The 24095-nt window shown below is 39.9% G+C and overlaps 1 protein-coding gene across 1 annotated transcript in view; it reads left to right on the top strand.

Moving 5' to 3' along the window:
• FAM168B (family with sequence similarity 168 member B) overlaps nt 1-24095 on the top strand; it is a 305947-nt gene that overhangs the window by 95697 nt on the left and 186155 nt on the right. The window contains exon 4 of the mRNA XM_021297424.2: nt 16416-16504. The gene's annotated coding sequence lies outside the window, so the exon portion shown is untranslated. The remainder of the gene's footprint in view (nt 1-16415; nt 16505-24095) is intronic.

The following is a 24095-nucleotide window of genomic DNA, read 5'->3' on the forward strand; positions in this document are numbered from 1 at the left end:
TGTGGTTTTGAAGCATTATTCAGAGATTCAACCACATGACTTGTGCTAATAACAGCAGGAAATGCACAGCTAAATCTCCACCTACTTCTATAAGAACTTGCTTTTTGCTATCCCAGGCTTATCTTTTGAAAAATAACACTTATTTATAAGTGTTCAAATCACTTTCTTTAAACTATGGCTGCTTCATCAAGAAAAGGGTAAGTCTGTTCTTTTTGTTTGCCTCCACTTGGATGAGCAATGTCAGTTTTAAAATTTGCATCCATGCATTAACTAGATATTCTTGGAGAAATATGTATTCTTATAGTTATTAATAGTCCACAGAAAATAGATAATTGGGAAATGAAAATGAAAGATTGCCTTATGTAGTTAATGGATTCTGTTGGTCAGGATTTGTAAATCATTTGGAAATGTCCGATTGTACATGTGCCTTGTACAGTGGGGCTTTAACTATGGAAATGTAGAGAGGAAGACAGACAGCAGAGAAGAGTGAGGAAGAGAACATCAGGTAAGTTCAGCAGGACTCCTCGGGAAAAAGGTATCAGTGGCTGTAGAATGGCTGGACCACAGTCTCTCACCCAGCACTTTAATCCCTGGCTTTGGCCAGTGCTTGAAGTCTGTAAGATAACGTGAAAAGATGCCAATGATGAATTCACTGAAGAGTCTCCCAGCCTCCAGCAGTTTCAAGCTCAGGGCCTTCATGAACCAGAGATTATATTTCTGGTTGTATAATCCACATTAGATGGTTTTTCTGTTGATATACGCAGTTAGTTTTGAACCCCTGTGTGCTTTTTGGCATTTGTGGTATCCTGTAACATGGAGTTCCACACTTGACAGTGTTAAGGGTGGGAAGTGTGATTTGTTTGGTTTTGAGTTTGCCTTTTGCTAATTTAATCTGATTACTTAAAGGTACTAAGAAGTGATAGTGACTCTGAGTCCTTAATCATGTGTGTAAAGTTAGGATTTTTTGCCCTGTGTATGACTTCATGTTTCATTACGTATAATTTAATTTCCTAATTGTTTTAATATTTGGTCTGTCTTGGAAGGTCCTTTTGCAACATTTGGTCTTTAAGATCCCATATAGCTCTGTATCATTGCCAGACTTCACCATGATTCCCTCATTTTCCAAATCACTTGTGAGCGTGCTGAACAGCGTGCACCAAAGGTTAACAGCACCCTGTATCCTGCAGAGAATCAAGCAGGGGAAGGAAATGCACACCAAATTGCCATTGCAATCAAGGAGGATTGGTGGGTGCAAAGCAGGATAATAAAAGCTATGTAGAGCCTGGGTACCTGTGACGTGAGATGCTGTAGGTGCCAGCAGCTCTGATGGTTGGGTAGAGATGGCCATGGGAATTGCTCAACAGACGGACCTTGTGGCTCTTTCAAACCAGAAGCAAATGCCAAGCACATACCTTAAGACAACAGTTTCCAAACTAGTTGTGGGTGTTTTGAGGCATTGGTGATGATGTCGAAAGACACTTTTTTGCTTCATTGTCTGTTTTCAAGGTAAGAATTGTAGCTTTTCTTGTGCTTGGAGCATTGCCATTGCTCCTAGGTAGGTGACAGGTACGATGGGCCAGTGCACCTCTTATCTGGAGACAAGCGAGCTGCCTGGGCTGCAGGTGGAGGTGGGTACTGTCTGAGGTAGCTGTATTGTTTCTCCCTTGTTCAGAGCTGACAACTTTTTCCCTTATATCCTCACCTATCTGGAACAGCTCTTTAAAATGTGTGTAGCAAATTAGGGAACTGTAAGGTGAGCAGGCGCGAAAGCTCAGTGCTGGCAAATCTCTCTGAACAATCTGCACCCATTTGTCATGTGTGGATATTGTAGTAAAGACAAGGACAATGAGATTTATTGCCAGAAGTAACAGAAACTTCAGAAGCACAACCCAAAATTGTTTCTAATATACTTCCAGATGAGATACAATCAGAACTGGAATGCAGCCCGTGCCAGTATGTCATTTTGTGAAAAAGAAAAAAAATCTTGAATACAAATGCTGCTTATGGATCACCTGTTACCATGCACAACCAGACTTTAGAAGCAGATTAGTTGGACCTCAGGCAGTTTATAGTTTGTGTGCTTACTGAAATCTTCATTTTTAAATGCTAGTGACAGAAGATAGATGTTCATACACAGCAGCTTTTTTCCCTTAGTTCCCTTTTACACAGTTTGGCTGAATTAAGTCAAAGTGTATTCTCTTCTGACCTTCAAACGCAGGGCACTATTGTATAACAGGTTTCACTTTCTGGTCAGAGTAGAGGAAAGTCATGTCCTTTTCCAGGGGAGCTTCTGCAGGGAAATAATGAACCAGTGCATGTGTCCAGGGCTGTCAGTCTTCCACTTACAGCATGTCATTGTCTTCTGGGAGGTCTCCAAACCATATCAGGTTGGATAACTTGTGGAACAGGACCTGAATATAACATCAAAAAATGTTCTGACGACAAATACTTAGATTCTGCGTTTCTTGTGATTGAAACATGGTGTTCCTACATATACCTAAATAAAGATGCCTTTCTTTGTACCTGTCTCTATCTTCCTTGCTCAAAAAGGCAGTTTTCTATGTTGATAAAGTGTTAGTCTGCATTTTTGTCAGTTTTGCTTTAAATTACGAACTTGAGTGAAATGCACAGCTATAAATACCTCTCTTCTCTGGGGTATTGACAAAATATGTCATAGAAATGTGAGTCCCTACTCCTAAATTTAGTAATAGTGGCTTGTTACTAATTTCAGAGATCAGCAGTAGAATCTGCAGGTGACTATTGTGTAAGCATCCTCCAAAATCATTATGCATTACATAAATTTGCCGACTCCAAATGAACGGAAGTATACCTTTTGCTTTTGTTATGGTCACATTTATGTGTATCTGTTTGTGTTGCAGCTATTCGAATATTTATGTTACAATTATGCATGTATAATAATGAATGGTGGTAATCTGTGTCACAGATTAAAGCTGTTCAGCAGAGCTAGTCAGCCTTTTTACTCTGCAGCTGCAGTCAGAGGTTGTAGCTGACAGGAGAGTTTGGATTGTGTCGGTTACCACTGAAAACTGTGACTTTGTGTCTTATTACATCATGTTTGTGCACTTCTTGAACTGTATTGGAGAAAATAGTGAAGTTATTCATTAGTAAGGATTTTTCAAGACATTGAAATATGTTTCAGAGATTGTTATTTCAGTCTCCATGATAATCAAAGGGTGTTCATATGTGCCATCTAAAGTTCTTTTGCTGCAAATATTTAAGTTAACAGAAGGAAGAAATATGTGAATTTAGCTGCACAGCAGAATGAGAAATCAAACGTATGCCCAGTCATTGAAGATGCTTGTAAACAACATGAATATTATTGCTTGAAGGAATGACAGACAATTACTGTCCAGCAAAAAGGAGCTGGTGTTTTAAGAATAGCTTTGTGAAGCTAGAGAGATCACAAGTTGATCGTGCTGTGTTCATTAATTTTCCAGTTTCCCCTTATAGGGAAATATTCAGTTTTTAAAGTAAAACAGAACAAGAAAGTGATTGAGGGATACAAGTTTCTGGTAGGGAAAAAGTGTCTTTTTCAGTGTGTGTGGTAATAGGGTGGCTGTCTGGTATAGGCACTCTTCAGATGTGAGCAGACAACCTGCCTCACTGCTGTCCCACATTTCTCTCATCTTATGAAAGGTACAGTAATTTAAAAAGTTACTTTCAGATAAGTGTTTGGTGTGGTTATTACTTGAAGTGCTCAGCAGTAGCTGGAAAGCAGGGTTTGCCATCGTCAGATGAACACAAGTGTTTGGGCCCTGGCTTGTAATCTACTTGTTTCACAGTTGTTCTGTTCGAGCTGTGACACTAAGAGGAGGTACTTGAGGCAAGGGGGATATTTACAACAGGTGACATTTTATGTGGCAGTTTTTCCCTCAGTTTTCATTTGTAGTTTGTTGTTGCTTCACTGCCATCCCTTCGTAAATTTGCCTTTCCCACCTTCCGATTCAGGACAATGCTGAGTGATCCAGTGGTTTCATACAAAGCTTCTGGTCCCTTCCTTGCTCCCTGTAACTGGGAACATCTTCTAGAACTTTATGGCAGGGTAGGTAGAGAGAAGAGGCTGCTGCTGAGGAAGCAACAGTGCCACTGCAAAGGGCAGGGATGTAAGACTTTGCAACAGCGCGTAAATTTAAGTTTTTCTCTGCTCTCTCCTCACTGAAGCAAGTTGAGGAGGGGGATCAGTTCAAATAGAGATTGTTCATACATTCTTTGCATTGATGTCTGATGGAATAGCATGAGTGTTCTGATAGCCATTTGAGGGAAAAACCTTGTAGCTTCATCTTTTGTACATTATTGGAAATGTGACTATTTGGAAGAGCCTCTTGAGAAACATAATTTCTGTGAGAGATCCAGGAAAGCTACAGTCAGATAATCCTATTCATCGTATTTCAGACAACAGAAACAATACACTGCAAGATACCACAGCAGGATTAATATTGTATTATTTATTCATTAGTTAGGACTTAGAAATGATGAGGAGCTGTGCGCTGGACAGATTCCATTTTAGTCATTCATGGGATCTGGATTTACATTCTTGTGTCAGTCAGGATAGGACTGCCAGAAGTTGGATGCACTGATTTCTGTCTCAGTGTACAGTGGTATCCTACCCTCCTGCAGTTCTCTGCTGGAAAGGACTGGTGGGTGCAGAAAACTTCAAGTTGCATCAATTGCTTTGGAAAGCATAGTGGTGCATAGCTACCTCTTGAGAATCCACAAGAAAAAGAAATGAAGTGCAACAGCATTCTGGCTTACTCTTTTTTTTTCCCCTCCCCTCCTTGGCAGCTATTTAGCATCTATATTGCTCTGTAGCCAGGCCTCTGGTTACAGATCCAAGTACAAAAGAAGCATTAATAGTACTCAGACAAGCAGTAATTTGTATGTACCTTTCACAAAATAATTGGGATTTCACCTGACACAAGATCAACATATTCTGTTGTGAGTATGGACAATACAAACCCTGCAGGAGGAGGATTGTTTTTGAGCAGAAGTGGATCTTGCAGCACTGCCAACTTGTCATCTTTGTGCATTAAGTCCAGTTGTACTAGCAATGTCTTTGCCCTTTCCCTTAATGTAAGGTGTACTGAAGTGGACAATGTACCAGGAAACACCAGTTGCTTTCAAATAATTTGACAGTACAAGCGCAAGGGAATATTTTTATAAACTTAGATACATGCTCTACCAGTGCAACCTCAAAGTCTCTAAACCTTCCTCCAAAAACATTCAACGTGCAGCACTGTATAAGGGCATTGTCAGTTCTTCATTTTAATTGTAGGGAGTTTCTGCATTGTCTCAAATGATAGGAAAGATTTTATTTGCTTCTTAGGACAGTTGTGCATAATGTGGCATTTAAGTGTCTTTTTATGGAGATATGGTGCGTTTTTCCTCGAAGTTCTCATTCTTGTGCAGGATTTTTAAATATTAAATTCAAAAGATCCACCCATAATGTTGGAGCTGGAATACTCAGGTTTCCTAAACTCTGTCATTTCAGTACTTCCCAGCTACTGAAGTTCGGGTGCTGGTTGTTTAGTGCTTGTGATCTTTTATCAGGCTGTTCTAAAGTATTTTTTGTTCCTGTCTTCCTTTCCTCTGTCTCTCCTTCCATCAGTGCAGCAGAGAGCTGTGACAATGTTACCATTAAAAACCATAAGAAATTGCATTATAAAAGAGGGAAATTCAACATGAAATACTGTACAGTAAAAGACTTTTTATTAGTTCCTGCCATGAAGTAATATTCATGTCTAAATGATTAGGACAAAAATAGCAGTAATTCTAAACTGTCTTAATTTTTACCTATGCCTAGATTTCAGTAAGGTTTAATTGGGAGGAGTACGACACATCTGAGTTCTGTTACATTTGGGAGTAATTTGTTCTAATTTCAGAGCCTTTTTTCAGTTAGCAGAAATTATTGATATTTATATATCTCAATACTCTTGAGGAGATCTCGATAGTGGTGTGAGTTGATACCTTTGGAACACATAAGGACATCCTTCATTCCTAGTGTGGGGAAAAGGCCAGATCTCCTTTGAACTGCAAAGTTCTTTTTTGTTTTCCAGGGTTTCAAGCAGCACTTCAGCATTTAACGTTTTCACATGGAGGTGTCTCAGAGGGAGGTAGATGTCAGAATATCCTTTCCCAATCCTGTAGAGGTTTCTCAGTAAACCCAGAGGCTTAGAGTCTTTGTCCATAGGTTTTTTTTTCTAGCTCTGGGGGCAGAATCTCAGCTGTGAGAGATCCCTTCCATTCTCTATAGAACTCAGCAGTGGTGTGATGGTATAAAGCCCTGGTGCTACTACACAGTGTGTCACATCGGTTCAGCACATGAATGAACTTGTGGTAACATACTGCACAATTGTCATGCTTTCCAGTAAGTAATTGCTACTGGAAACAGCATTCTTGCTGGTAGGTAGGGAGCCTTTTTCAGTGGAAGGGGAGGAAAGGAGTCTTTCTGTTCCTTCCCTGTTCCATGGGAGACCAAGTGCTTTGCTCCTCACTGGATGGCTCATGCCAGTTACCAATGACAAGAGTGGTCTGAATCCTTTCCTGAGAAACTCTGACAGTTTTGTGCTTGGACTGGAGATTGCCAGCCCAAAGAATCAGTCCTTCACGTTGAGCATGGCCTTTGTAATGCATCACGCTTTTATCTTTGGCACAACAAATTTGAATGTGCACACAACACTTTGAATATTGCAGCTTATCCTCTTGAAAACGAGGGTTAAACCAGGATATTCTAGGAGATCAAGAAACTTAATTCCAAGACAAGCTGCTGAGCTAATATCCCAGGAGGGTTATCAGGTGGGAATCTGTTGGATGGTGGAGTGATTTTGTTTGTTTGGGTTTTGTTTGTTTGTTTAACTGGAGGTGGAATTCCTCTAATTGTCTCTTTCACCCCTGTAATTGACTCAGTTTCCTTTTTTGTCAGCTGGATGGATGGGGAAATGATACAAGAAGATGGTTTTGCTCATTTGTTACACCTTCTCTGCCCCTTGCTATAGCAAAGCTGCTGGAAAATACTAGCTCCGAGTTTCTTGCCTTGAGTGACAATGTAACATATCAGGACAGGCGTAGCTTCCCTAGGTTGTTCTCTTTGCTGATCCTCCTACTGTGTTTTGACAGTTGTATGTATTAGTTAATATTTGTATGGAATTTTTATATATCATTCTCCTGTGGCTATGGATTCATCTACTACAGCCCATCATCATTCCCATAGAGCCTCTGTCTGACAGAACATAGCCCTTTGCAGGTGAGAAGATGCTTTAAATTAAACTCCGATTTTTGTGCCTGCTAAAGGTAATTAAGCAGTTTGCTGTAAGATTCAGGGAGAGGTTGAAGAGAAGATGGAGAGATTTGGTAACATCTCTAGCCTCTCCCATGGTGTTCTGTGCAACATGAGTTTGCCAGAGAAGAGGACTGGGAAGGTGCTAAGCAATCACCTAGGCAATAGGTATCAGGTGTATTTTCAGACCCAGCCAATATGGCAGCATCCCACCCACCAAAGTATCTCTGTGTATTTGAACCTTACAAGGTCATACAAAATACAGACCCATGTAATCCTCCTTCTGTACCTGTGGGACCAGGCTTTTGTTGGAAAGGTTGGTGTCTGGACACCTTCTGCAGTAGTTGTACTATACAGATAAATGTATATGTACGTATTTCAAAGTATTTAGGTAGCTCAGCTGATTTTCTTACATACTTCAAGAGATAAAATTATGCCAAAGTATAGTGGTAAATTGTTCTCTACCATTGCCCCTTTTTATCTTATTTGCTCAGGGTAGCAGACTGTAAGAGTTTCCTTCCCAATGAGGAGAATTAGCCAGTTTCAGGAGATGAACATTATACTGCAATATAACCCTGAAGACAGTAACAACCTAACAAGCTACAAATCGAAATAATGGGAAAGTGTTGTACTATGTTTACAATGGGAAAAAGTTTCACTGTCTGTCATGTTTTCTTAACATCATTTTTTTCATCCATCTTAAAAAAAAAAAAAAAAAAAAAAAAGAAAAGAAAAGAAAAAAGTGTAATCTAAAGTATGGATGGAGTTGGAGCATGAATGGAGATTCGAGAATGGCTCACTGCAGGATCATTTTAGAAAATTCTGATTCCCTGTTGCAGTCTGAGGGTGGAGGGGAGCAAAATCAAATTTCTATTGCATTGCCTTTTCTAACATAATTAACCAATGTGCCTTCCCAGGAGAACATCCAGCCTGTTGGTATCCAGACATTGAGATGCTTTTGTAATCATAAGACGTGCTTTCGGGAATTGATCCTCAGGCAGCCCCACTCCTTCTCAGTAACTAGACCTCCAAGAATATTTTCAGGAAGGTAGTATTAGGTATACTTCCAAGAATCAATCATGCACCTCAGAAGGATTACAGTACTAATGAATAACATAGCAGAAAGGAAAATATGTTTTAATATTGTATGTGGCTTAAGAATATACTAACTTGGGTTTGTGTTATTTTGGGACCTCATCTGTAATATCAGTTACTTCCATTTTTGTGTTATCCTAATAATGACCGTGTTGTCTGGCTCGGTCTTTAAACCACCTTGAGGATCTGGTTTTTCTTGGCTGCTCTATTCTTCTAGATATTTGATTCTTTCTTAAATTTGATGTGGTGAATTTTCCTGACTGCCTTACATGTGTAGCGTTACATGTCAGAGTGACCTTTCTGAAACACAAAATTTGCCCACCGTCTGCTGGATTCACTGGGAGTCCTTGCTGGATGCTGACATTGGAGGTTATTTGAAGTACCTAATTCAATCTACTTTAATAAAATATTCCTCTGTTCCAAACAGTCTTGCATTTTTTCCCCCAAGTATCTTTGTCTTAAATATTCTATTTTCCATAGGTCTCTCTGTTGTACATTTAATGATTGCTATGTTATTCGTGTCATGTATTAATGCTGTAAGTCCTGTGCAACCCTCTCTCAGATTTTCAGTAGCCAAAATAGTTGTGTCAAAATATTATGGATGTATTTTTCCAGAAGGTTTCAAGAACTCTGTATATTCTGTCCATTTTTTAGTTGAAGTTTAAAATCTTGAACAAATCATGTGCAGCGTGACAGTTCTGACATTTCCCTTCACATCACATAGCCTTAGATGGTTCTTTCTCTGGAGCTTTCCTTTCACCACAGCAGTGTTGTCCCTAAGCACTCTTCCCTTTGCAGATGTTGATGGCCACCACTGTGGTTGCTGGTACTGAACTGTCTTGAAGCATCAGTCATTTCAACAGTCCAGTACTAACACTCTCTGTAATAATTGCAATTAAATGACTGCAGCAGAACTACTGTTATTATAAGCAGTCACAGCAAAACTAGAGGTGTGACTGTCTGCTTGCTTGAGACAAGAACTATTCTCACTGGGTTCAGAAAAAGGCACTCTAAAACTGGCAGAAATGTTGCTGATGTTGATGTCAGCTATTTAGATTCCATCTGGCAATCTTTGCCTCCTGCTTTGAAAGGAGATGTCTGTTATTCCACCCCGTGGTTTTATTGTTGCAAAGAGTCATGCTGTCAACTCAACCTTTTCCTACACTGTTTATTTCCAGCTTCATGTAGCTGGGTAAGTTCCCAAAGCATTTGCCTGTTTGATACTATAGAAATTTAGCTGGGAGTAACTTCAGTCATCACTATAGAAAAGACAGTAGCTCTAACTACTACGTCATGTAGGATGATAACGGTAATTTTTAATGTAGGTAAGTTGGTGTAAGTGAACACTTTTTATTAGATTTGTGTTGCTCTGACTGGAGAAGTATTTTTAAATTGTTTTTCAATGCATGTTCTTCTGTTAACCATCTGATTTATTAAGTAAAAGATTTTCTTGCAACCATTTCCTATTCAGCCAGGGAATCAATTTTCAGTGTATTCTAGAGCCAGGTTTTGTAAAGGGCCGTGTCTGTGCACTCATTGTCTGCAGGTGTATAGGTAGATTCATGGGTTTTCCAAAAATTCAAGTGGAGTGTTTAGATGTTGACCATTCACCTTTTTCATGAGGTGCTCTGGTGTTGCTAGAGCAATGGCTGTATAAAGGCATCTGTTTGGTTAGTGTCTTGCAGTGGGTTTTCTCAGGGTGGACTCAAAAGGAGCAGAACTAGGAAAAGACCAGGAAGACCAAGTGCTGCAAAAGCTAAAACATGCAGAGAAAGTAGCCTCCTGGAAACTGAACAGGCACCAGCAGGGCAGCCTGCTTTCACATTCAGTGTGACAGAATAAATTGAGCAATTTGTCTGCTCAAGTTATTTTCTTTGGAGCTCAGAAGTAATGGCTGGTCATTTCCAGGTTACAATTCACCAAGAACAAAAAGGGAAACTGATCTGCAGGGCTTCTGCTTCAGCACTAGAAGCAGAGCACTGGATAGTCTGGGGCTGAGTTTTCTATAGACTGGAGCGACCTGAGCAGACCTGAATCCTGAAGCAACAGAGATCTAGTATGGAATATAAACACTTGAATTCAGAAGCTCAGGGAAGGATGGTGCAGGGAAGTTTTCCTATTCAGGACATTGTGGTCTGGATGTCCCCATGTTCCTCTAGTGTGCACACAATGTATATAGTACAATTTGTGCTGTCCTGTTACCTTTATGTTTTGGAAGTCAATGTATTAGTAATTATCTGAACTCTCAAACTTTTTGCTATTCTGAGCTACTAGTGTGTTGCTGGTTTTAAAGGTACTTGGTAGAGGGTTAATTTGGTATGTGAGTGAGAGTGATTTTGAAATCTAAATGAGAAAATAGATTCTATGACAAAAGAATAAAGTAACTTGGCTTGTTTAAAGACTAAGAAGAAGCAGAACAGAAATGCGAATAAGGTTGTTGAAGAAACCAGAAAAGAATAAAATAATTGTTTTCAGTGTTCATAGGATGTAGGAGTTGTTCAAAAAAATGTGGGGGGGGAAAGGCAGTTTTCAATGATAAGTGTATTTAAGCAATTATATATAACATGAACTTTAAACCACCAGAAATTACTAAGGACAGGCTAGACACGTTGCTTAGGGATGGTGTAAGACGGCTGAAGTTCTGTTGGAGCATAGGAGGCAGGATATAATGTCTTTTCAACTAAGTTTTCTCTTGTTTTCTTGTGTGACTTCCCATTGGAAAATCATGAATGGCTTTAATATTCTGACTCAAAGAGGAAAAAGTGTGAGAGCTGAAGTGGTGCCTCTTCTGAAGGGATGGAGGATGTTTAGAGCCACAAATATTTAAGGACAGTGCTTAAAAAAAAAGAGGGGAATTAAGAAACTGTTGTTTAAGAATTTTTTCCACTCTAGGAAGTCGGGGAACAAGTACTTACTCAAAGATGAACTTCACTGAACTAGAAACTCTGCACTCTGCTTTTTATTTTATTCTGCTTTCTATTCATTTTTATTTAAACATAAATAAACGTTGGAAATTGCTTCCAGTGAATAACTTGTTTCAGTCAAACTCACTAAAAACTGTCGGGCTGGACTAAATGCATGTTTTAATCTTCATCCCTTCATCCATGAAGATTTCGCTACATGGAAGTAAACACCATCTCTTTGCTCAGCTGCAGTAAAGCCCGTTTCCATTCTGGTGATGAAGCTGTAATGCCTGTGCCCACACATAATCTGGGAAGGTAACGGCATTTGAGTTTGGACCATCTCTGCTCTCTCACAGTCTTTCTTCAAAATGAAATCCTGCTTTAAGGACTCTGCTGAGGGTCAGACCTCCCCTCTGTATCTCATAGGGAAGGGCTCTCAGGTACACAGTCTGGCAGCCAAACTCCTGGAGTGGCTGGCTGTCTCATGAAGCATGGCTATAAAAACCTACACTCAGAAGAAAGAAGAGCTGAGCTTGTTTAATGTAGAGGGACTCTTAAAGAAAAGGGATTTCCTGCTCGGACTGGGATAGACAGTTTTGGTTTGCGGGGGGTGGGAGCCTGTGAAGAGGTAGGTGAGGGACTCTGGCCTGGTCTCTGTGATGGGCAGGGAAGGGAGCAATGTGTTCAAAGGACAGGGCTTATTAGAGGCAAAACCTGACCCTGACCAGTGGGATGACTGATTGTTCCCTGTGCCTTGTGGCAATGTGTGGTAGGGTCACTTTCTGTCCTTACTTTATGATCTGACTTTTGAGAGCACAAAACACTAGGCAAGAAGATTCAAATTATGCATGCAGAATATGAGCATGCCAAGAGCTATCTGCATGCAGAAAATGTGTGCTCAGAAAAGCTCGTCTGTACTTGTACAAACAGATGTGGGGTTTTGTCTGATGTGTTAGGATCAAGCAAGTGAGCTGCAAGCAAGTAGTTGGAAATGAAAGCGAGCAGGAGGCAGACGTCATGCAGCCTCGCACCTGAGGTCTCTTGCTCGAGCTGCACGAGAACTCTTTAAGTTTGTGCCTGTATTAATGTTGTAGGCCAGAAAGGGCAATGTTGTTTTTCTGTGCTGTGTCAATATATTACTCTGTTTGATATTGTGTTTTATTTCCTTATCAATGCTAAAGATCAAGCCTTATCTATGAAGTGTTTTGCTTCTTGAGAGCTATGCAGCTGTTTTGGGAGCTGGTCTGTAAAAAATATAGTTATCTGGAGCGAGAGGGAGACAGCTACATCCAGTAGTTCTAAAACTTGAGCCCTTATACCAGTAAGGTGAAAAAAGTTTACAAGTGTTGTGCAAAGCTAAAGATTCATGTGGTTTGCTCTAAGTAAACAAGAGCCCCCCAGGGAAGCAGTGGTGAACTTGATTAGTCCTGTGTGTGTACTCTGTACTAAAGAATCCTTCTGCAACAGAACAAACAAAAGCTTCCTGTAGCTTTGCAGTAATGAGCTTAATACTTACTCTTTAGATCTCTTTCCCTTCCACTTGTATGTGTGTGTATATATATATTCTTTCATCCATATGCTCTTAAAAGGTGTCATTTCTTCTTTTACCTCGAAGTCAGCTGCAGCAATATTTCTGCCTTTTCAGCTCCTCAGAGAGCATATGTATGGAGGAAGGCAAGTTAATGGCCAGAAACCATAAAATTCACACCTGGATAGTTGTATATGGCTATCCAAGTTGCACTGTGAGGACATCTTTAGGGAAGAAAAGTTGTTTCTGTGGACTCAGAGTCAGTTCCTGTTAGTGTGTTCAGCCGCTTTAGTGTCAGGTTCACTGTTGATACTGCCTGTATGAACATCATCCTTTATTTTCTCCCAGACTCTGTATTTATGTTTTTCTGCATAGTCTAATAACGTCAATTACTAAATTGGACAACTGTCAAATACACCCTAAGTCTTTCACACTACCAAAATACTTAAGGTTCTGTGAAAATGCTGATAAAAAGATTTCTGAGATTTTTAAGCTCTAACATCTATAAAGATTACACAGAAAACATGGGATGAAAACAGACTTGCAATTTTTCTGGGATTTTTTTGACAAAATTATTTTTCTGACCACCTTTATTTCAGCACTTGGTCAGGTTAAGTGTAGAAAATATTTACTGCTGTGCCATGTGCAGCTCTTAAAACTTTGTGCTAAATCCTTCAGGATCTGGGCTGTAAAAGAAACTACAGGTGGCCCAAACAGCAAAGACTGACTGTCATGGTTCTTCTTCAGCCTCCTGCTAAAGAAGTTAGAGCAGCCACACAGAGGGAGAAGGAAATAACCCTCTCTGTGGCTGGTGCACAGGCAGGACTTAATGCAACTCAGAGACAACAGTGTTGTTGCTGAGAACTAAACCTGCAGGACAGGCTTACACAACCTAGTGTGTGATTATGACTCCTACCTTATTGTCCTCTCCTCCCTAGACTGGGTGAGTGCTGAGGAGGTCTGTAGTCTGCAACTCCTGGGGTAAAAACAGGAATATCTGGCTGGTCTACAGGAAGACAGGAAAGTAACTGTAGACAATAAACAGTAGAAATAAGCATGTAAGCAGCGTTGCTGTCTGTTCTTCAGCTGAAGTTCAGGACAGTGACAACAAACTGTACTTCAGTTTGTCCTGGAAGTAAGGATAAATTGTATACATTCCACCTGTAGCTTAAAGAATTATTTTCCTGGGAAACTTTTGCTCCATTCTTGCAACACTTGCCCACCTGTTTCTCTTTAATGGAAGCTCATTGGACCTGTTACATGTTTAAGATGGAAGCGTGTGTGCAGATGTGTGCAGGACTGGATTCTGTACAGGTGAGTGACATTTGTAGACTTCCTAGACATTTCATAGGGCAGTAGATCTTACTTTAACTGTACCATTCTGTTTGTAATTTCAATCTGTAAGTAGGTCTTTTGAGAATAAAATGGTAAGTAAATGTAAGAAGGCATTTTAAACAATTTTTTATCGTTTCATAAATTACCAACTATTTATGAAGTGTAAATTCAGGCAGAATCACTTTCTTCTCTGGTTATATGGACTCTTAATTAACTTAATCAATGAAATTCATATCCCAAACAGTACATCTTGGGAAGAAAGACAATCCATCCATTTGGTCTTAAAAAAACCCCAAACACCCACACCACCATGAAATGAATGTCAATGTAATTTGAGACCATATTTCATGTAGAGAATCTATTCTAATTTTTAATGAATTGTTGCCCATGGATCTACCAGAGCTCAGAGCTCCTCCCAGCAAGGTCACTTCACAAGACAGGGCTCCCCTTGAGGCCTGATCCTTCACATTTCTCACAGAAACAAGTGGTGTGGCTTGGGCTGCTTAATTATATCCCCTTCAAAATGTGCATCTGTGCTGTGTCTTTATTCTCCTTGGGTGCAGAAGTTAAGTATCAATCTAGAAAAAAAGAAATTTGTTTCTACTTGTTGAAGTTCTTACTTAACAAGAGTGGCTTTCCTGAGTGGAGGAGTCATATATGCCTGCTACTGACCCCCCTCACATTCGATCTGAGCAGTCTCTCACATTCCTCTGAAATTCCCCGTTCTTTCTGATCACTCTTTCCTTTTATCTCCAGGTCTCTTTGAATTGTGTTACATTCAATCCTTCTCATGTTGGTGTTATTTTATTAATACAAACATGACTGAACACAGGCTAGTTATCAGGTGGTACCAGGTACAAAAGCCTGAAGGATTGCCAGTTTTGATTTTAGCTTCCATCCACAACTCTTTGGATGGAGTTTTGGATGCTCAGATTTAATAGGTGCTTAAAAAAGAAAATGTCTAAAATGGGAGCTACAAGTAGGTGGTTATACTACTTGAAAGAACATCCTGTCTCCAAACTACTAGTGACTGGGATGTCCTCAAATTGATGTCGCAAAGACTCAACTGATCTGGATAGTCTCACTAGTTAGAGGTGGGTGATACAGCACTGTGCACTCCAGCAGAGCAGCGGTGTCCTCCAACAGGGCTTTTTGAGCTGGATGCCATGGCAAACAAGCACTTGTCTGCCAAACAGGAAGGGCGACAAGAAATTTGTGTTCCAAGTAGTACATCATCTCCTGTCACCTCTACAGCTCTTCCTACACAAATCTTTTGGCAAAGACACAAACCTAGCTGGCATCTGGGAATTTACAATTAGCTGAGTGTGTGATTTATAATAACAATCATCCTCTTTCATACTGTTTTATGAATGAATTATTTTATGGAGTGGAATTTGATATAAGGATATGTTCTTCTATTTGACCTTTTGAGCTGTCTCAGAATTAGATTGCAAAATCTGGTAGTGAGCTGAACAATGTTGCTGAAATAAATACCAGCACAGAGGAGAGGAAAGCATGCTAGTGACAGACAGGGCAGGGAGCCTGCTTTACCTTGGGTACATCTCCAAACAGTGTCACAGCTTCTTTAATAAAGAAACAACCTACATTAACCACAGGCTGGAGAGGGGGCCACAAACTCTGCAGTAGACCATTAATATATTAATATGGAAAGCAGTAGAGAATTTGCAATACACATTGATGTTAGCCAGTTTGCAATTGAAAACTAGTCTAAGGGAAGCTTCTGGGTACCAGCAATGTCCATGTCCCAGAAGTGAGAACATACCAGCAGTGACAGCGTCCCAGCAGGCCCACCTGAGACATTGCCGACCTGTCCAAGGCTGTGATACTGCCTGGTATTTATAGCCAGGTTTGGCTGGTTCTAGACTTCCTACCGGAAACTTTTCAGTCGTCTACTTCCCCTGCTTGCTCAGTCCCTCCAGCCAGTTCCTAACATAACCAGCTCTGTTTAGTAATTTCTCACCTTTGCTCACCTGAAGTCAATGAAATGTGGGTTGCTGGATGAAAGGAGTGTGGTTGTCCTTCTGGAAATTAGGTCAGCCAAAGCGTGTGACTGTATCCTACACATCAGAGCAGGCATCTCAACCTTCCCTGGCTATCTGCATCTTCCATCCTGGAAGGTGGTGAAAGCCGGGGCCCAGCTCCTTGCATGTCCCTTATTCCATTGCTTTGCATAACCTGTACAGCATCTTTTAACCTGCACAGCTCCTTCAAAGCATCTTTGCTTTTGATTCATTCACAGATGATCCAGGATAAAACATCTTCCTGTGGTGCTGTTGTGGGATCCAAGAGCAAGAAGCCCAAGTGTTACATGCTATTGCACAGCCAGAGGTAAGCCCTTCAGCACTTTGATCTTTCCTACAGAAACTGTGATCTTTGCTACAGGAATCCCTTAATGTATCTTTAATACTTCATTCTACCCTTTGGAATCTTTTGCACAGAATTTATTTGACAACCTTTTCTACATGGATTTGCTGAGAGATGGTTATTTCATTCTGAGAGGAATATAGAGTAGAATTTTTTTTTTCCTGATGGCTGCAGTGATTATGTTGCTTTATTTGAGTCTGATGATGTTTCCATTATAAAGCTCTGGTTTCAATGATTTATATAATGTTCTGAAAAGGCTTGTCTTAAAAATAGTCAGTTGGAAGAAATGTATGTGTGTACGTAACTGTCTAAAATCAGTGCTATGTTTTACAAGTCTTTGGGATTAAAAAAAAAAGTGTGAGCTTTTCATATACCTTTTGGTTTGTTCCTAATAGCTCTGAACTTTTAGAATATTTATGCTAAAGAGCCATGTACTTAAGTATCTGGATGCAGATGCTGGAGAGCATTATCTTGCTAAACAAATAACCTTTCTGTCTTCAGTTCAGTGCTCCCTTCCCAACTGTAAGTAGTCCCAAAAGGCACATCCACATTTGTTCTTTGTCTATAATGCTTCCTTTCTTTTGACGTGTCTTTCAGCTTCATTCTACTTGTTTACAGTGTAACCATTGGCAGATTAGAAATGATGGTAATCAAAGGATTAAATCATTGTAGAAAGAAATGCAATGTAATGGCATAGTATTGTGTCATGTTGATTGCATATATTTGAACAAAACTGCATTTAAATCTTGTAGAAGTTTCCATGTACTTTAAGCATGGCCTACTTAAATGGCAAGATCTTGATGCATCTGCTTGAGGAAGGGAGCATCAAGCCTACAGCCTTTTGGACTTGCAAACGTTTTTTTCTTTAAGCTGCATGCTACAGAGAAAACCAGTATGGATAGCTTGAGAAACATGGTGAGAGCTCTGTGAGGGAATTTTTGAAGTGTGACCTTAACTGCTTTGGACTGGTTGTCATGTCCTACGTCCTTAAATGTGAAACAATGCTGCTCGTTCGGCCCCTGTGCTGTTAGAAAATGGGGCAAAGCTTTTTTTCACAGCAGCAGAGCTAGTGCTGCTATGCATATCACTGCATCAGCCTTTTGCTGTTCCATTTACATCTGAATTGATTTGAGTTCTAAGAGTTTGAATTGAACTCTAAGATTTTTAAGATTATGCCATTTTTAAAAAAATTTTGAAGTAGTAACAGAGAAACTGAAGAAGATAAAAAGAAATTAATGGTAGATTAAGATGAGATTAAGAGCAGTGATAATACATATGGTCAGTTTCTGATTCAGCAAAATTAATGCATGTTGCCATCTAGTCACCATTTCCAGATTGGACTTGAGTAGTTTGTGTTTGCTAGGCCAAACCTGCTCGGAAAATATTTCTATTAATTTAGAACAGTTTCGTAGCAGATCCCTCTAAATGCTTGGAAGTGTAAACTACATGCATATGTTAAGTCTTATTTGTGCTACTCCAGTAAATACATTGAATTGTGTGTTCTAAACTTGACACCAGAGAAGTGTTTTCAAAAGAACTCTGTGACATAAATTTGATCTCTTTGTTTTGAACAACAACAACAACAACAAAACATAAATGAAAGAACCCAATTTCAAAAAACTAATATGGAAGAAGAAAAAAAGCACGGTAAAAATTGAGGCTGTAAAAATGTGCATTTAGGGAAAGGTTCGTGCACTTACGCCCTTTTTGGATCTTGTTTGTTGCACACTAGTGCTTGTGAACTAAGTATAGTATTTTCCAGTCTGAGTGAACTGAGATTCTTAGCTCAGTCGGGAAAGCAGTGATGGATTTGATGGCTGAAAACTTTTGATAGAAATGAAAAAAAATCTGAATAGATTCATTTTTAAAACTCACACCTGGAAAACAGAAGCTCAGTTTAGTTCCATGTGTCCCTGTAGAAGACTGCCATATTACTACCATGATGATAAATACCCTTAATGTCTCTTACAGAGCTGGGGGAAAAAAACCCTCCAAGTTTCTATCATAATTAAAATTACAGAGGTTCCTTTGGCACCCTATTTAATTGTTATTAACCAACAAATCCAACTGCATGTGATAGAAGTTTTAAGCTGAGATACTTATGAACCACGTGTTCTCTCTGCAAAATTAATGTAGGCTCTACAGCACTTGTTGTTCCTGTCTGTGTGCAAATTCTGCTTTTATCTATATGCAACACCTTCTTAATGTGATTTTGATCTTTAAGCCCAAGACAACTGGTAAGGCTGCAGGTGTACGTTAGACTTTGATTGTGCCTTTTTGCAGGTAGGAGATGGGCTGGTTGTTCCAGCACTGCTGCTCTCACGCAGTTTTGTGTGGCTGTATATGTATCAGCGAAACTAATCCAAGTGCTTGGAGCCCAGTTAGCTCCACAGTGAAAACACACCTTAAAAATAAACAGATGAATAAAGGAACCAAATAGATAATGTATATTACAAGATTTACATAATGCTTAAAAGCAAATTATTCAGATTTACGTACAGTGGTAGCCCTGTGCAAGAGGTACTATATTAGTATTTATGAATTTCATTGGTGAGTGATTATAGGTTCTTTGAATGATGGACATGCTCTGAAAAGGTTATAGGAAATATAGTTACATATGCCCTCTCATCAGAAAAGAGAAATAAGATGATAGGCACTGTATTCAAAAACCATTGAATGCCAGTGATGTCAAGAAGCAGAGCTAGAAATGTGGTTCATAATTACCTTGTTTACCTTTGATTTTGAACCTGCACTGTGTTTAGGGCTGCATTTGGGAAACCATCTGTGTTGCACATGGGATTAAATTATATTATTTTCAGTGTTTTTTGAGCTGTTATTGTACTTCCTTTTCCACTTCTGTGATAGTTCACAAAATCTGACTGAGCAACGTTTTGGTAATATATAGGTGCCTTTATTTATTAGAATCATTTAGAGCCAAAGTTGGTGGGACGTCCTTCTTTATTCCTACTGTTACATGACAGTAAAGGCACTGTAGAATTGCACTGAAAAATGTTTACATTTAGCATGTCTGTGTTTGCTTTCCTTGAATTGGAGCCCAAATTTATGAATTGTGTATTTGTTTGCTGGTACCAATTAAGCCTTGCTAGACAATACATGTCTGAGGTTATTTTAAACCTGCAACAACGCTGGAAATACTGAGCTGCCTCATCTGTAATAACGAAGCAGATTTTAGCATAGGAGGAGCAGATACTTTTAGTTTTTTTCAAGGCAGCAAGCCTGACGTTCTGCTGTTAAAGCATTATTGTCAATTCTATGTTAGGCTGAGCATCGAATGTAATGGTTTATGAGTATTTTTTTTTCCCCTGATGCATGCTGTGTTTGAGACTGCAATCAGAGTTTAGAGCCAGGGCCTGACTCCTTCTGCTGGCCTTTGTCTCACTTGCTGTGTGTCAGAGGAATGGCAGTTCCATTTTGTCAGGCTCTCCTCACTAAAAAGTTATTAAGATTGTGTGGCTTGTTTTCTAACTTGGTGCAACAAAGGTGAGGGCTGGAGCTCTGTCCAACTCGCTTGGATGCAGTGGCTGAACTACTGCAACCCAGACCAGCACACTGCAGAGTCTCACAAGCATTCAGTGTGTGAAAAATCAGAAGAAACCTTCTTAAAGATCAGGAGATGGTGCGAGTTCGAGTTGTGATCTGTGCCAGGCTTTTATCAACTGAGATTTTATTTTATTTTTTTTTTATTTTTAAATGTGTTCATGTTTTTCAGTAGAATACCATGAGAGCTGTAACATCTCCTTCTGCTTTGCAAATCCAAACCTGGAGAATATTTATTCCATTTGGAGTTCGTAGAAGTGTAGCAAAGCCACAATGTTAGGATTGTACCAAAAAGGAAGGTTTATGTGTGATACTAGATCTAGAATTGTCAAACTCAAATGCAGTAAGTAAATGTCAACATATAAATAATTCAGTAGGCTGCCAGAGTTCATAGAATTAAAACACATTTTGTATCGACTCTTAAACTATCTCATCAGTATGCGCACCAGGGACTAAGAAGTACACTGTATCATATATAACAATCCTCGCACTTGGATGACAAATTGAAATATTCAGACAGATACTCTACAAATGCTTTTCTTTCTGGAAAGAATCCAATCACTTGGTCTTTATCTTACAACCCAGGGACCACAGCAGCTCAGGGCACTGATTTTCTGAAGGGTTAAAATGGAGTATGCTGTTATCTTATTGAACATACAGTTAAGAGATTTTAAAAGTCTTCTTCAAAGACTGCAGTCTGGTGGAAAGATTGTACTAGTTTTGGACATTAGTTAGTGCTTGGGGCACCTATAACCTCAGAGCCGCGCGTCTTGTGTGCTTGTTCTAGTTTAGGATTCAAATTCAGCTCAGAAGCTTGTATTGGGAATTTACTATTTTCTTAAGAGCTGGTAATTGAGGGGTTTAATTAAGTTCAGAGGTTGGTGTGATAAGAAAGTGCACCTGTTCTGCTTGTAGAGGAATGACCGTTCCTGAGGAAGCTCCTGGAATCTGGCCACACAGCTCCTCGTGCTCCTGCTGGGAGTTGACATAATTGACTACCTGCATCTCAAATGCACGTTTGACTCTGTTCTCTCTTACTGCCCTTATACATGTTATGGTTCACAGTCCCTGACCAGAGCGTGACGCGTCCTCTTTGGGGCAGAGAAGGGTGTCTGACGCTGTGGGGAAGGAATGACGTGCTGGTATGGGAAGAATATTACAGACCACAGTTGCCTGCTGTAGAAATGGTGCATAAAACCACAATCTGGCCAGAAGTCCCACAGCCCCATTGCTCTGAACTACCCGTCACCAGACAATAAAAATCACAGGGTAGAAAGAGGAAGATAGTTGACTTGCAGTGCATGGTTGCAATCACCAAAATGATACTTTGTTTACAAAGCATGAAGTAAAATGAATGAAGTTGAATTCTGTTTCTTACTCATCTGGTAGCTCAGTTTGTGGCTATCCTCATTGACTTTAGTGAGCCTATTTGCAGTAGAACAGAAAATAAACAAAAATGGTAGTCTTGTATCTCTTCTGTCTCTGCATGATGGCTGTTTTGCATCCGCTGGAGACATCCATGGTTCTTCCTCTAGCACACAGGCCAGGGCAGCTGGGGAAAGCAGCTGTGCCCCTGGGGAGCTGCAGCCAGCGGGAAACCCAGCCTGGGCTGGGAAGGGCAGCACATCAGAAGGTAAATAGTGATGTTTTGCCTCTCTGTTTAGTTCCCTGTCTGCTCCCAGGCTGGAGCAATATTGCGTTGTCCTTTCCCTGGGGTTCAGCAGAAAACAAATAGCTGAGTGCAAAGACATTAAAGCTGGTGTATTTTGGAAAGATGCCACAAGAGTGCAAAGGAAGGTGAATCAAAATTTTGTGCATACACCAAAGAAAACTTAAATGAAAAACGGAGGCAAAAGCCTTATTGTGATTAAACATAAAAGTAAACAAGGCTTTAAACATCCTTGATATCAACAGAAAATAGTGCTTGCTATACAACACATCAGCAGGTGTTTTTTTCCTTTTTCCCTAAGTAAGTTGGGTTGAGCCAAATTGTATTCTTGCAGGGGGGACAATGAACCACCGAAGATAAAAGCCCTGGAATCAAATACCATTGTACTCTGCCATCGAGGCTATTATTTGAGTCAGGTGCATGAAATGAACTTCTGTCTTCCATGCATGTAAACAGCAGATTGGATATTAATTGGAAAGTACTGGAGTAGTGGGAAAACCTGGTTGGAATTGTGCCTTTGGCATTTTCTTTTATTTACTTTCTGAACAAGCCCTGCTAATTTTACAGGCTATTGAATCGCTGGACAAGTAAGATATTTTAACAGTGTGCTATAATTCTGTACTTAAAGGTTTTCCCTCCGGAGTGCATGAGGTTGGAGAAAAGGATAAATACTTCACCAGTGATTTTATTTTTTATTTTTTTTTTAAGTTGATTTAAAATTTCTACTTTCCAGACAGGTCACATTTTTAATGGATACAAAATGGCAAAGTTCCATTGAAACAAGGGTCTTTGCAGTTTTACAGCAATTGAGGATTTCTTTCAAGCAACATACAGCGAATAAAGCTAGAGGAACTAGCCAAGTGGCTTAGCACTGAATTGGAAGCCTTAACATCAAATCTCTTTTCAAAAGATCCTGAAGGTTGTAAAGAAGATGTTGCTGGGGTGATGGAATGTGGCCTCCCATCACAGACAAGATGCTGGCTTAAGGAAGCCCAAGCAAAGGTGCCGGTACAAAGAAAACTGCTTCGTTCAAGCTGAAGGGCTTGTCCCCTGAGTTGCTGGGTGCCTTTGCCTCTCGGGGGAAGCAAGTGAAAGATGCCGGTGTCAGGCAGCGCGATGCTCATACTGGTGTTCTGAGCCTGGAAAAATGGTTCCTGCATGTGTCTGTCCTTTTCTGCATCATTAGAGCAATCTTTTGTAAAACAGAATAAAGCAGAAACATGAGGGCAGATTTTTCATTAACTGGGAATCTGGCCTTCCATTACCTAATGAATTCCTGCAAAGTGTTGCTGTGATTTCAGCTACAACTGCATCAGCAGAACTGATGAATAGAGTCCAGTGAAGGAGAAATCAAACGGGCTGAATAGCATAACCCTTCATAGTGTTTTACTCATTTTTCAAGGAGTTAGAAATGAGGCTGTTATCAGGGATATAACAGGAACAAATTTTGTTTGTATTCTCAGCTGATGAGGCCTGGAATTTTTACATGAACGTGCCATACACTTGGGAAGGAAGAATAGCCCCTGTAGCTCAGATTCTGGACAGTCAATGAATGGTGTTGCTCCTAAATGGGATGTTTTTGACTCTCTGTATATTGTGATCAGCAGTTCCTATTGTGAGCCTTTCGTGAAGTGAAATGTTTTATGGCAGAAAGAACTGGGGAACTCCTCGTGATTCTGTTAAGGATCTGGGAGATGACAATATCAAAACAATAAATAGGAAAAGATTTTCAAGAAGTGACACAATATGTTCACAAGTAGAGCTTGCATGCAACTTGTACTGTCTTTACTGTAGTAAGTGAAACTTATGCAATGGGACAAAACTTGGAGAGCTGATGAAGTTGTGTTCTTTTACCATGGCCAAGCCCATACGTTCACAATTTCACATTTGAATGTGGAAATGTAAGAATCTGGACTATGAAAAATGAGCAGCTGAAAACAAGACAAACAGAAGAATCCTACCACAGTCACTCTGTTTCCAGTTTTGTTGAACTGTGGACTCTCTTGTCTTGACTATATGGTCACTGTTGTTCTTCATTTCAAAGCAGAGATCAACCACCTCTGTTCTAAGTAGGCCTGCTCTGTGACTGCACCATCCAGGCCAAGGCTTACGGGTTTTATCAAGTGTATAAATAAAATTTTGTTTTCCAGTCAACAGTGGTAGTAAATCCCACAGTAAACTGCACAGAATGATAGCACAAAAAGCACCAGAAAACATAACAGTGAAGTCATGATTGCATCACAATTCTGTGACGGGGACTTAAAATGGCAGCAACGCCTTCCTGGAGACAGGGATTTCACAGGAATTACAAAGAGGCATTTCAGCCTC

The sequence above is a fragment of the Columba livia genome, chromosome 9 (genome assembly GCF_036013475.1).
Source record: "Columba livia isolate bColLiv1 breed racing homer chromosome 9, bColLiv1.pat.W.v2, whole genome shotgun sequence".
In the NCBI taxonomy this organism is placed as follows: domain Eukaryota; kingdom Metazoa; phylum Chordata; class Aves; order Columbiformes; family Columbidae; genus Columba; species Columba livia.